Here is a 15,300-nt window from a genome sequence, read left to right as displayed (position 1 = left end):
AAACTTCTCCAAAGCCAACTTCATGCTACTCAAGTCAGAAATGACAAACTTCATGACACCCATGCAGACGGGAGCTGAAAGTTCGACTGCAAAATCCTACACTAAGGCACTGTATGAGCACATCCACTCATGCATGAATCATGCCATCCCAAAATGAACCAAGATGCTCTCTTCCAAAAAAGGAAGCCAATCTGGTGGTCCCCTGCCATAAACAAACTATACAACAGAAGGAAGAAACTATTACAGAAAAGAGAAAAATTCCAGGATGCAAAAAACTCCCTTACCAGCCTCAGTAAGAAGCTGAGATCCCTCATAAAATCCTCCAAAGCTAGTTACAAAAATAAAATTGCCAAAGATTCCAAAGACAACCACAAGGCATTCTATAGTTATGTCAAGAATCTAAATGGCAATGCTCAGATCTGCTCTGAGCTACAACAGAATGGCATTATATATACTGATCCCAAGGATATTGCCAATATCCTGGCAGATCGATTTAGTGGCAATTTCACCCCCCCCCTCACCCCCTAAAGGGCCCATCTCAATACCAAAAGATTGCCAACTTCTGGCAATCATGACCACACAGGTAGAAACTGCGCTCTCCAAAGCTAAGAATACAGCATCCATGGGACCGGATGACATCCCGAGCTGTGTACTACATGAACTACAAAATGAACTGGCATCTCACCTAAGTGTCATGTTTAATCATAGCCTCACCTCAGGCTTTGTGACCACTGAGTGGCGCACAGCTACAGTAATCCCACTCCACAAGGGGGGATCCAACTTGGATCCCGGGAACTACCGTCTCATCAGTCTGACGAGCCTGATCTGCAAGGGCATGGAATGCATTATCATGGAACTTATAAACAAAGACATTGGCAACCTTCAAACACTGGACCCCACCCAGTTTGGATTCATGAAGGGCCGATCTTGTCTCCTGAACCTGATTGACTTCTTTGAATCATTCTCCAGAGATGTGGATGAGGGTAAGGCAGTCCACATAGCCTATCTGGACCTCGCCAAAGCCTTCAACACCATCCCCCACTCTGGAATCATAGATAAACTTACTAAGCTGGGCATAAATCCCTACATCACACAATGGGTTGCCAACTGGCTTACTGACAGAACCAAGACTGTAAAAGTAGCCGACTCCAAATCCAGCTCCAGACAAGTGATAAGTGGAGTATCTCAGGGTTCTGTCCTGGGACCACTCCTGTTTGGCATCTACTGCTCTGAAGCATAGGCCAATACTAAGGGACTCTGGCTAACAAAGTTCACAGATGACTGCAAACTGGGAGCCATTATTGAATCCCCAAATGATGTGGATATTCTACAAAAGGGCCTTACAGAAACAGATACTTGGTGCCAGAGTCATGGGCTCAAGCTTAATGCCAAGAAATGAATAGTTATCCCCTTTGGGAAAAAAAACATGTACCCATGAATTACCACATAGGTGGCAGTATATTAAACACCGAAAGTGTGATGAGAGACTTAGGGACACAGGTGGACAGTGGTCTCACCTTTGATAACCACATTGCCACAACAGTCAGGAATCCCTTCTATGTGGCACACCTCATCACTAAGGGCTTTTCATCCAGAAGAAAGGAGGTCATTGTCCCACTGTACTCATCCCTCATTAAACCCATTATAGAGTACATCGCCCCATTTGGTATGTACCTCACAAGACATCTGCAACAGCTGGAATGGCCACAGAAATACCTCACTAAAAGAATCACAGGCCTAAAGCAGATGCCCTATGCTGACCATCTAAAAAACTCCAGCTATCCTCTGTGGCATATCGTCTACTCAGAGGGGATCTCTGCTTAACATACAAGGCCATGTCAAACCCTGAGCTGTTGGACATGCTCCACTTAAAGAAAGCCCATTTCTTCAGAGCCACACACTCCAGGGATCTAAACCGTGTCATCACAATGAACAAAACATGCTGGAGGGATAGGTTCCTGACCCAGAGACTCCCCATACTCTGGAATAGACTTCCCATACATGTCAAGCAGAGCACCTCCTTGGCCTTCTTCAAAAGGAACCTTGACGATTGGATTGGAGATAGGAAATTCACCCCAGGGATCATGTCAGTCGCCCTGCTAGACAGGGGTCCAGGGAAATAAATATTGTGAGAAGAAATATCCAGGGAATTGTTATGGCTAGGCTTGAATAGGCCCTAGGGCCAATAGCCTAGTACCAACTTATGAACCTATGTTCCTTGTTCTAGCACCTCAACCAGGTGGCCAGATACATGACATGCTCCCCCTCCAGTCTCACCCATTCAGGTCCCCCCTCAAATCCTTCTTTAGCATATTTTATTAAAAAAATGCATTTCTTCTTTTAAACTTTAGCGAACTGTTTGATACAGTTTATACATGTCTGCACAGAGCGCTACAGCTCTCAGGTTATAGTTAAAAAAAAAGTTTTTTTTTTTTTACTTTTAAACTGTAGCAAACTATAATTGGCATGGGTCAGAAAAACAAGTATTGTTGGAAAGATCATGACTGGTGCCTGAGTTCGCCACTCCCTCACCCCAGAGTTGCAATGCTTCTTGCCTGTTCTGTTTGGGGCACTCTCATTCCAACACAGTCTGCTACATTCCTGCCAGTGCAATTGCAGTGGAAGCACACAGCAATCATTATGGACCGACAGGTGTATGAGACAGCTGCAAACCCCGGAGTTGTCTCAGTAATGCTATGTACATCCCAGTACTCCTGTCTGCTGTATATTTCTCTGTGGTCTCTCACAATACGATGACTGCACTGGACTATTTAGAGATTTGTAACCTGGTGATTTATGTTAATGAGGCAATATAGTACAATGTTCTCTGAACTGTGGCAGTAATCCAATGTGTACATCTGCCTATTCTGCACTAAAAAGCTTGGTCTGCCTCATGCATGTGCAATGCAATCTATTATTTATTTATTAACTGGGTAGGTGGGCTGGTCCACAGACCATTTTCAGCCATGACCTGTACCAGATAGAAATTCATAAGTGTCAACAGATAATTAACGTGTGTAGGTAGCACTGGAGTCAAAACTTGGTATTACAAATTTACACTGTGGTAATGTCCATGGAGATTGCTCTAAACATCTGTCAGTTGAGCTTGTGCCCAGGCATATAGGTCATGTAAAGTGTGTGTGCCTGTGAGGCATGACCTCACATCTGTTGATCTAGGCCCCTCTACTAGCCATATGGGGTCTATATTATATGCTCGAAAAGACTTTTCTTCGAACATATAATCATCAACACCTAAAGAGCGAATGCTCTAAAGTGTGAATGGCCACGTCCTCAAATTTTTTCCTCTGGAAAAAATTCAGTTGGCCGTTATCGGGAATTGCATTTTTCCCCAATGTAGAGTGATCTCAGAGTTGGTATATTTAGTTAGGGGGATGTGGGGGGTACAGCCCCCCATGTCGTGGGTGTCGGGGGCAAAGCCCCCTACTTGATTAGGGTTTGAAGTTTGTGTTTTTTGTGTACATCCCCGTGAATATTTTCCCGTGGAAAAAATTTGCGGATGTGGCTGTTCGCACTTTAGAGCATTTGCTCTTTAGGTGTCGATGATTATATGTTTGAAGAAAAGTCTATTTGAGCATATAATATAGACATCCATATGCATTGCACTGCTGTAGATGGATATCATGATACTGTGCTGCCTATAAATGTGTATCACGTGTTTTTTGTGATATGCAGTATGACACTTCCGAGGTCTATATTAGAACATCAAAAGTTTAATGGTTCGAATCACTAAAGGTCGACCTTTAATGATCGAACCATTAAAATTTTGAATGTTCAGAAAAATAAATTAAAAAAAAAAAAAGGAAAATCTAAAGGGTGTAGGCAGGGGGGCAAGCCACCCTGCACCCCCCACACCCCCCACTACTTAAATATACCAACTCAGAGACCACACTACATTGAAGTAAATGGAAATCTCTCCTTACGGAGATTTTCATTTACCCGTTCAGCGTTCTGCACTTTCGCTATTCTCGTGTCAACAATGTCGGATTCGATATTGTCGGCTTTCGAGAATATAATATAGACCCCACTTCAGCTATCATTTTTACTCCTGGACTTGATCTGCTGAGTAGTTATGACCTCTGCAGGACATGAATGTCTCAGGGCTTCTGTGTGATGCAACAAGACTAATGTCTTTCTTCACCTGTTGTACACTCAGCACAGGGTGGCCCTGCTGGAAGACAGTTATATGGGCCCCCTGAACAACGTTCATTCCTAGCTCTTGCTTTTCTACCTGCTCACAATGTTTCTTTCAGCAGGCAAGAATGACTCTTCAAAGCTTCATTAATCACTTGTCAGACATCTTTTGTGGCTAGGAAATGGACCTGGGTCCTAGTGACGCTATTGTTCCCTTCCTAAGCAGCAAGAAAAGTTATTGTTGGGGAAGTGGCTTTGGTCTTGTCTCTGGCTCCCTCTTCACCTCAGCCAGTGATGGAAAACTCTGCTGTGGCCATCTATTATTCAGACTGTTCATAATTTTCTCATGGTTCCCATCTGTTGCCCTCCAGGAAGCCACTAAGGCTCCATAGACAGGTGCATCTTTTGCTGTAACTATGCTACTGATCTTACTTGTGACAGTTATTTTTGACATTGCTATCTTTCTGCCATCTGCAGTGACCTTAGGTGTATCAATGCAGTTAGGCTGTTTTTTCTGCTTTGTAGCACTTCAGCATTTTATTGTTCAGTGCCTCATAGGTGTGTGATTACCACTGCATAGGCATGTTCATTGCTGTTGTTGGACTGCCATTTCATAATGCATTTGTGTCGATGCCACTGTCCTCCACTGTGCCAGTTATTCCTGGAAGATCATGGTTGTGATAACTGCCAAGAAGCTGCATATTGCTAATGAAAACACATAGGAAAAAACACTTTCTGTCATCAACTTGCAGCCAAAAACCTTAAACAAATAAAACAAAGTTCTTAAACAAAAGATCCAGTGCGTTGGCAAATGGCTTCAAGGTTCTAAAAATAACAACAAAACAGAATATTTAAAATGAATACAGCTTGAATTATCCAAAGTACAGCTAACAGTCAGCACTATTAAATGAAGATGGTCCATGATTTAAAAAGTTCCAAAGCATATACCCTAATTTTCTACAATACACATTTCTTCAACAATTCACTATTTAAATCATTGGGTTGTTAAATGTTATTTGCAAAAATATACCTAGCTTTGGTTTTTAAAAACTGCATAGTTATTGGACATTTTTAATGTCCCTTGCATCGATTCATAGGTAAGTACTAGACTAGTTGGCCCTTGTGGACTATTTTAAACCTAGTCAATTTCCTCTACTGAGAATCAAATCCTGTATCTCTTGTATGCTAAATAAATACCTTAACCATTATGCCAACCCCCCAGCCATGTAACTTCTTTTACACTTGTTTTCTAGTCTGACCAATATAGTACTTATTACATGTACATTGCAAACCATAAACTGCTGAGTTATAATAACGATTTGTAAGAGATACAATTTATATTGAAGTGTGACTTAAGTCCAAATAAATACACACTGAACACCCCTTACATACTCTGGATATTTGGTCAAGCTGCATATTACTATACTGAGGCTTAGTTTTCCAGTTGGACTATTACAGAAGTATTAACTTGTTTGTTTCCTGTTCTTGTTGTTATTATAAGGCATGTTCTGTGTGATACTGTGACAGCCTGTGACACACATTCCTGCATTTAGCACACTGTGTATGAAAATTCCACATACCATTTGTTTTCCATAAAGCTGTACATTTCATTTATCCTGTTTAATCTAGGTTCATTGGCATTTACTAGGCATGCTGTCCGGTAAAGCATTGAGGAGCCTACCCCAGTTTCCAAACAGACATAAAGCACTGCCTGGTTAAGTGACTGACTCAAGGTGATTCTGCTGGCAAATGAATGTTGAGGGACTCAGACCCTAGAGCACATTAAGTAGCTCTTTAACAGCACATAGCCTTAGTTTTCTGTGCTGAAAGAGGTTATTTATTCCTTGAATTATTGCCCATTGAATGTGTGCACACACCTGGACCTGCACCCGCACCCGCACACCCACACCCACACCCACACCCACACACACTGGCTGCTGTCCATAACCCGTGCCACTGTCCAACGCATTGGTGATGGGAGCAGATAGTCATATCCCCCAGTGTTATTCCCTGGTCTTATCTTAGAGGTTCTCTGGGCAGTAATATAAACATTGTTCTTGTTTCTGTACTTTTCTCCTTCCAAGGCCTGCTATAAGAAAGTGTACCACACATCATAGTGACCATTGTTGTTTTTGCGCTGTGATCTTTCTCACCTTATTCGTCTATTGTTTTTACTTGGTTGGTTTGTTTCTTTCCATTTATGTTAGTTTATTCAGCAGTGTTAGGATGGGTTACAGTGGCTATACCTCCTTGCACTCACCTCCTCACTAACTGTTGGGTCCTATGCAGTCCCCAGGCTAGCCTGTTTACACAGTCATGAAAGTCATCCTGTGGGAGGCAACCTGCAGACTCACTAGTGGCCTCTGCTGCTGCTTCTCCAGTGGGGGAATATGTTACTCACTGGGGAGTGATGCATAAGGGGCTTCTTGGATCAGCTGGAGAAGGTGCTGTGGATGATCATGACTGAGGTGGACAGGTCACTTGAACCATGGACTGTCACCCTGAAGTGCAGCCTCATACAACTGGGAGAGATGCATAGCTGTATAGCCGTGACCATTGGGCCACCAGTGCCAGGGTCCATTAATAATGCCAGTCATGGAGGTGATTGGCTAGGTGACTTCTCCACTGGGACAACTTGGAAGGGAATCCTTACCCAGTCCACTCCTCCACCATGGTATTTCTCCTATGTGTGTGTATTGCTTACCCTCCCCTGTTTGTTAGCCAGTCCTTCCATCACCATTTGTCCACCTATTGTCTGTATATCTCCTATGTGGCCCCACCCTTTTGTATCAGCATCTCCCCTGTCAGTCTTCATTATAAGTTTGCATATCTATGCCTCCTGCCATCCATATACCATCCTGCCTTCCCACATTATTCCCCATTTCCCTCTGCCTCTACATTTATTCTCCAAAAATAAAAAAGGGAATCTGTCCCACAAAAAATGAGCCTCCTACCCCCAGCCATGTTACTTTTCCTTTCCTATTATTTTTCTGTGTGTTACTCTGCTTGTTCTTCTCCCTATCTGACTATCGTACCACCCATCTCTTTCCAATTTATAAAATAAGCAACGTTGGCAGCTTGCTGTGCAGCCCTTTTATGGGCTCTCAGCTGTGCTTGTGTTGCACATACGTGACACTTCCAAGCAGGTGTGAACACAATTTATGGTAAGCACACCAGATACATACAAATGGGCCTGGGTCACACGACATCTCATATCGTAGTTTACTCAATTGTGCAGTAATTGCCATTTTTGCAAATGCATGGCTTCATTATGCAGCACTATCCCCGACAGGTCTGTGCTAATGGCTCTTATGCATATCTAATGCCCGTCAGGCCACATGGTGAATTATGATCATGCTATTGATTGCCACATGATCATTTTATCATTCTTTCTGAGTACCCCCATTACTTTGAAATTGTATATAACATTTTTTGAAATGCTATCATTTTGATCAAATTCAGTCTGTCTTTGAGATTATATGTTTTACATATTTAATATTTTTGTAGTTGATTTGAATGATATTATCCAAGTTCTTAGATAATGTAATTCCAAAATAGTTTATAGTTTTACAATCCCAATTATGGGATATAACATCTTATGTTACAGGATATATGGGAATTATATCAGCAGTTGGCTTAGAGGAGTAAGCAGCTGTTAATAAGCAGTTTCCTGTCGACCAGTGGTGCAAGGTTGGATTCTTCTGCTTCTATTGCCTAACTGTGTGATCCTGAGCAAGTCACTTTATTTATTTGCAGTTTGTTAAAAGGGAAAGTCCATTGGGCCAGAGTGAGCTCTTTTTCAATGGAGGCCCAGGGAGAAAAGCTCCAATGTGAATATGTATACGTACATACAGACAAAACAAATACAAAAACAATATCATGTACCACTTAACCAAACATTACTTCCAAGCTGAGTCTGACAAAGGTCTATAGAAATCAATGCTCTACCCCAGAAAATAAATAACATTATTTTTTTGCTTTTTCAGAAGCTTCTTGAAACTCGTTTCTGTCTGCCCCTGATGTCCTCTGAACTAGCGAGCAGATTGTTACTTGTGTCTCTTACAAGCAGAGTCTGATCAGGAACTTCAGCAAATGACAGGAGATTGGAATACAAAACTGAAGGCATACGGGATAAAACTGAATGCAGACAAGACAGCGGTCATGGCAGCAAATGGGAGAATATGAAGAAGCTGAAACCTGATATACAAGGGAAAGGTGTGGAAAAGGTTTACAGCTACACATATCTGGGAAGTACACCTGAATGGAGAGGGTAAAGCTGGAAGCAGAGATGCTGCAGCCATCTGGTATAAAGAGTCAAGGGTAGTGAGTGACAGACGAATGTCAAAAATCTGAAAAGTAAAGTGTAAAAAACAGTGGTACAGCCAGTGTTTCTGTAAGACACAGAAGCCTGGGCAGTGAAGACAGAGCAGCTTCAGAAGCTTAAAGTGATGGACATGAAGTATCTAAGATGGGTAGTATGATGCACCCTGTAGGACAGATGAAAAAATGAATTCAGAACAGGAGCCATAGTATCCTCAGTGCAGAGAAAGTCGAGGAGAACAGAGCATGGTGGCTTGGTCACGTGGGAGGGACAGAAGAAGACAGGAAGAGATGAGGATCTCCAGCCAAGAGCTGGATGGCTTGCATGAGATAAGACCTGCAGCAGTCAAGCATGTCCATTGAAGATGACAGGATAGTGGCTCTGAACTGGGACAGGTGGTAACAATTGACTCAACATCTTGATTCTATGTAAAAAGGGGACAAATCAGTTGATGACGACAGTGATGATGTCTACTAGATAATGATCTACCTTATGATTTGTTATTCTTGTATTTGTCTTACCCCAATTAAATTCTAAATTAAAGACTCTCTGAAAGCTTTTAATACATAACCTACAAGCAGAATGGACAGGCTAACATTGGATAACATCATTTATAATATATCATCTGTGAAAAGTGATATTTTTAAATTGCATTTCCTCTCTACTGTGAACCCATCAGTACTACTGTTTTGTCTGATGAAGTCTGCTGTTGGTCTCACAGCTTTAGCAAATAAGAGAGGTGAAGGGGAATGATCTCTGAATAGTGCACACCTAGGTTGCTGCACACTGCTTTACCAGATTTACTGCAGTGATGTGACCAGTAGACCTTCAGGGAAGTGACTAAAAAGAACTTAAGTACCGACCATAACATTCCATCTGTGCTGTCAAATTTTCATTCTTTTTCAACATGTGGGTTTGGATCCAATCCTCAGATCCAACTAGGCTGCTTTTTACAGCTCATGGTACGGCAAACTCTCAAGCTCTTCCCTTACCCATAATGCTCTAGCCCCCCACCATACCTCAGATCTTGTTTACTGCCCTTTATTGCTAAATAACAATGCAAGAAATAATGCTTGTGTGATAAACCACTATCTGGATCTCAAAAATCAGGAACTTTGGTTCCCATGTTATTTTCTCATTCTTCCAGAAGTCATAAACAAAAAGGTGAGGGGTTGGAGGGAGGGTAGTTGAGGAAGAGAGAAAATGGGCAACACAGATGGAATGTTATGGTGGGTACATAACTTCTTTATCTGATGTTGTCAATTTTCATTTGTTTCTCTACATGTGGGACAGAGTCCCCAGCTACCTGAATCCTGGGTGGACTCTAAGAAAGGATATTATTGAGTATTGTTGAGCTAAAGGCTGCTTTTCCCCTAGAGACCAGATCAATTTTATAATAAGTATTAAAAGTATTAGGATTACCTCAAGTATCTGTAGCACAAGTATCATTCATGGAAGATCTGGATAAAAATAATGAAGACGTTGACATGGATCTGGTTGAATGAGCCAAAGGAAATGTAATTGTTTATCCATTTAGTTAAAATTACTTTGATAACAGGGTTTCCCAATCTTGATTCTGAATTGGAGACCAGTAATTCATCTGATTTTCTGAAATTTTCAGTTCCATGTAGATAGAAATGTAATTGACTATGAAAGTCCAAAAATTTAAACTGTATTCTCCTTTATTTGAGAAATTTGGGAAGAAAACTGGGAGATTGATAGATTAATTAATGTTGGATCCTGACACCACTTTAAGAAGAAAACATGGTTTGGTTCGTAAAGACACTCGATCTTTATGATAAATAATGAGGTCTAGAAGATAAGGCTTGAAGTTCTGAAACTCTCCTAGTTGATGTTATGGCTACCAGAAATATAGTTTTTCAAGTTAAAAGTTTAATTCACACCTTGCAGGTGGTTCAAATTGTGATTGAGTCAGGGCTTGTAACGCTAAATTCAAATCCCATGATGGAGTAGGATCTTTAAAAGGGGGGTCTCAGTAAAAAGGTTCCTTTTAAAAATGCCTTATAGAGTCATGGTAAAGCTAAGGTAGAATTGTCCTCTCCTAAATCAGAATTAGAAATAGCAGCTAATTGTACTTTAATCATTGATGAATGGGCCCCTTCAATAAATAGTAGCCAAAAATTCAAGAACTTTGGGTACTGGCACTGAAAATGGTAGATGTCTTACTGTTGTGCCCCCTCAAAACATTTCTTCCATTTACTTTTGCAAATTTTCCTAATGGAAGCTTTATAAGAAGACAAAATAATGTGATAGACAGGGGTGGAGATCCTGGGTTGTCTAGTGATCGATGGAATTGGTGAAACCATGCAGTCAATTTTAGGCCCAGAATGTCCAGGTGAATCATGTCTGTTGGGTGAGGCAGAAAGTCTGCAATTGGATCCAGGACTGAAGGAAGATGAAGTAGATGAGGCCAAATGTAGGGGAACCAAATCTGATGAAGCCAAAAAGGGGCAATGAGGATGACTGTGCTCTTTAATAGAGATGCTTTCTGAAGAAACTAGGGGATTAGTGGAGTTGGGGGGAAAGCATAGATGAGACTGGGGAGCCAATAATGGAGGAGAAAGTCTCTCAGTGCCCCCCTGATTAGGGGATCAGGGCAAACAACCTGCTGCACTTGTTGAGGGGAGATGCAAAGAGGTCACAGTATGGCTGGCCCCATTGGCAGAATAACTTCTCTGTAATTTTCTTGTTGAGAGACCACTCGTGAGGCAATAGGATGGACCTGCTCAACTTGTCAGCTATCACACAATGTGAATTGTTACTAGAAATAGATTGGATTAGATCACCCATTGCCACACTTTCAGAGCTTCTCAACATAAGGGTAAGATGTGGTTCCTCCTTGTTTGTTGATGTACCAGACTACTGACATATTGGTCATTTGAATCATAATAGTCCCTGAAGGGAGAGTGTCTTGGAAGGCCTGCATCACTAGAAAATCTGCTCTCATTTATAACACATTGATATGCTTTTTGGCCTTTTCTGAGGATTAGGTGCCTTGGACCATCTTTCCCAAGAAGTGCACCCCCACCCAAATTGGGATACGTCTATGGTCACTATGGCCTTGAGTTGAGAATGTATGAAAGGGCAGCCTTGTAAAATCTGTTCTGAGCAAATCCATCACCTGAGGTACCTTTTGCATGCCTGAGTTATTTTTATCTGGGTAGACAAAGTCTGGTTCATGATGGACCACTGAGGCACCACGGTCCACTTAAGAATTCTCATATGGTATCTTGGCAATGGAACTAAAATTATGGCAGCAGACATTGACCCTAAAGCCCATAGAATCAGTTGGGCTGACAGTGAGAAATGTTGATTTATCTGTTTGACTTGAAATTGAATAGTTCATACCCATGGCAAGGGAAGGGAGGCTGTCACTGATACAGTATTGAACAAGACTCATATGAATTCTAACACTTGAGATAGTTCTAGAAGAGATTTGTTGAGATTGATGGTAATACCTAGGTGACAGCACAAATGGATTACAAAATCTCTCACTTTGATTAATAGATGCCTGGTCTGAGTGGTTATGAGCCAGTCATCTAAGTAAGGAAACATTTGTAATCTGTGCACTCACAAGTGAGCTACCACTACTGCCATGCATTTGGGGAACACCTTGAGCTGTGGTGAAGCCAAGGGGCAGTGCTTTGAATTGGTAATGACTGGTTCTGGTCTGGGGGGACCTCTTGGATGACTCTTTTTTTCTAGCAGCTTTTTTATTTCTAGAGCTGCTGCTTTCCTCTGACTGGGAGGAACACTGGGAATTTTGCTTACCGTTGAAGGAGGGGGTAGGGAAAAGGGTATTACATAACCTCTGGAAATAATCCTCTGCACCCATATATCTTTTGTAATGTCCAGCCAGGCTCTCTGGTGCAGGGATGGATGATCCTCGACTGCCTCCAGAGGTGAACAATCTGGCTTCCTTTCAGGAGCGCTGGTAGGGTCTGTCAGAGAAGTGATATCTGGATCCCTGGTTCTGTGAGTCTTCTCTGCCACATGAGTGACACCTTCCATTAGAGTTCCCCCCTCTTCCCTTGAGGGAATTATATCTATGTGGATCATGAAAAGGACCTTCTGACTTTCTGAACCACATTTTTCAACCACCTTACTGATTCCTAGAGAAAGTTCTTTGAGGAGTTGAAAAATGTACACTCACTGCAGCCAGGGTCTTACCATCTTGCTCACACTTGGAGAGTAGTGTGTCTTTTACTTTAAGGCCAAACAAAGAACTTCCATCAAAGAGTGCATTGATGAAGGATGACTTGAAGGGCTCTGCAAAATCATCCAGGCACATCCAGGCATGTCTCCTAATTGAAATGCCTAAACCCATTGCCCTTGAGGTACCATCAGCTGCATGTGAAATGAGCCTCAAGGATGAATTTGCAATGGACTTTAGGTTAGCCAACTGTGAGGCAACAGAAGTCTGTGCCTCAGCAGTTATTGTTCCTAAGAGCGATTTGGAGAGTTCTTTAATCAAATCCATCTGAAGTCTGGTGAGGTGTGCCATATAGTTCAGCGATCTAATTGCAAAAGTCACTGAACTATAAACAAGTTTCCCAAATCTGTTCAATGTCCTAAACACCCTGTTAGAGGGGGAGAGCAGATGAACTCTGTTCCTCGAGTTCTTTCTTTGTGGTGGCCACTACGATCGTGGCATCTACTAGTACTCCTTTGCTCCAGAACTCCTTTCCCTTTGGTGGTACCAAGATCTTATCTGGTCTCTTAGGGATCAGCTCAACAGAATTGGGTTCCTTCCACGCCCACCAAGAGACCAAATCATGTGCTCATTGGCAGGTGGAGTCACCTAGGAAGTAGATGGACCAGACCCAAATGCCTCCAGGAATACAGATTCCTGTTGGAAAGGGTTATCAGTAGACCAAGCACCCTTTTGCTTAAGGATCTGTAAAATGTCTCCAAAGGAGGCATCATCAGATGGTGATCCTGGAGACCATTCTCCTTCATTGAAATCGGTATTTTCCATGACTGACTTCTGAGGGGAGTCTAAGTGTTTTCTGTTGCACCTTCTCTTCCTAGGGACTTCTTCAGTGGGATGCTCCAGAGAAGTATCGGGAGATATAAGTGTACCCTACTGGGTAGACTGGAGACTTAGGGCTGGCTGTCCTTGTGGAGAAGAGTGTTGAGGCTCAAGGCACAAAGACATATGGGATCCAGAAGGAAGATCTGAGGGCAGAGGGGAATCATCTGTCCTCTAGAAGAGAACACTCTCTCTACCACCTCAAAAGCAGAATTCCCTGGACAGAAAGCTGCCAATGGAGCATAGAAGACATGCTTCTGGACCACTGCCTCTCAGCTGGAGCCATGCTGTCTAATGCTGAGGCTCCAAGGGGCAGAGACAACTCCAACAGCATTGTAGTTGACTACCACCTCAGATTTGACAACTATGCTTTGGCTTTGAGAGTCATCTGGCTCTGACATGCTCAGAGCTGGTCCACTCAGAGAAGGTATTGGAGTAGAGCATATGACAATCCTTAAGATTTGTTACAGATAGTCATGGAAAACTCAGATCCAAGGGCTCTAAATCCAAAGGACAGATTGGAGAAGGAGCCAAAATGGGTGTAGTAATACATTTGAAGGGCTCCAGACTCAAAGGGATCAGAGGCAGGAGACCTCCCATCTGAAGTTGTGCCTAGAGAAACTTCCTCATCATTCTGTCCACATCTGTTTCTGCTAGGCTCCTGGAAGAATGGGAAGAAGTGACCACTGAATGAGACCTAAAGTGCTGATGTCTCCCTTAAAATGGGGGTTGTAGCCAAGAGGGGACAGGGACAAGAGAAAATGCATACCAGGTAAGTGGGAGCTGTTTCCGCTCTAAAAGAACCAGATTTGATGAGGCACATCTTGTATCCAAAGCTGTCAGATCTGAGGATTTGGTCTTTGGATCCAACCTTCAAGATTTTCCAGGCTGGATCTGTGGTCAGATAGGAAGGAGGAATATGAGGATCCAGAAGGTTCCATTTTGCATTTTATGGTCTCTTTCTTGTCTACCTTGGAAGGTTGTGCTCCAGTCATTGACTCAGAAAAAGAAGTCAGAAGAAGTCCTTACAAAATCAATTTGTTCTTCAATTAATCAAAGAGCTGGTGTTAAAAGCTTTGCAGAGGCCACAAGTTACCTTTAAGTGCTCAGGTCCTAAGCAATATACACAAGAGTCATGGGCATCAGATAGAGGGATCTTATGCCCACACTCTCTGCATTCTTGAAATCTGAAGGTTTTTCAGCCATTCTGGGTGGAAAGGCTTTTTTTTTTTTTTTTGGAAGTCAGAATTGCCAACAATCATAATGTAAGAGCTACCGTAAGGTACAGGAGAAAGAATATGAAAAAAATGCCAACAATGGTAAGTACGTTACACTAAAAAAGCATATGATAAGACAGGTAAGAGAGAATTAGTTAATATAGATAGAAATTTAAAGACAGCAAAAAAAAGGGAAGAAAAATTATTTCACTTATCTTATTGCAACACTAACGCTCAACAGCTGACAGCAACCACATCCATACGTAAAGGTGGCAAATGACATCTGAGGTATGGCGAGGGACTAGAGCATTATGGGTAAGGGAGGATCTTGAGAGTTTGCAGTATCCATAAGCTGTAACAAGCGGGCGCGTCAGATCCGAAGATTGGATCCGAACCCACATGTTGAGGAACGAATGAAAATTGACATCAGATATATTTTTATTACTTAAATAGTGGACTTAATGTAAATGTATAATACTTGCACTGTTTGCCTAGCCTGATTTAATTTTTCTCACTCATTGGAGATTGCTGGTTCCACTTGTCAGGGAACAACCTTT

This window comes from Protopterus annectens, chromosome 2.part1 (genome assembly GCF_019279795.1).
Source record: "Protopterus annectens isolate FY-2018-M chromosome 2.part1, PAN1.0, whole genome shotgun sequence".
Lineage (NCBI taxonomy): Eukaryota > Metazoa > Chordata > Ceratodontiformes > Protopteridae > Protopterus > Protopterus annectens.
Note: the sequence above shows the minus strand (reverse complement) of the source record.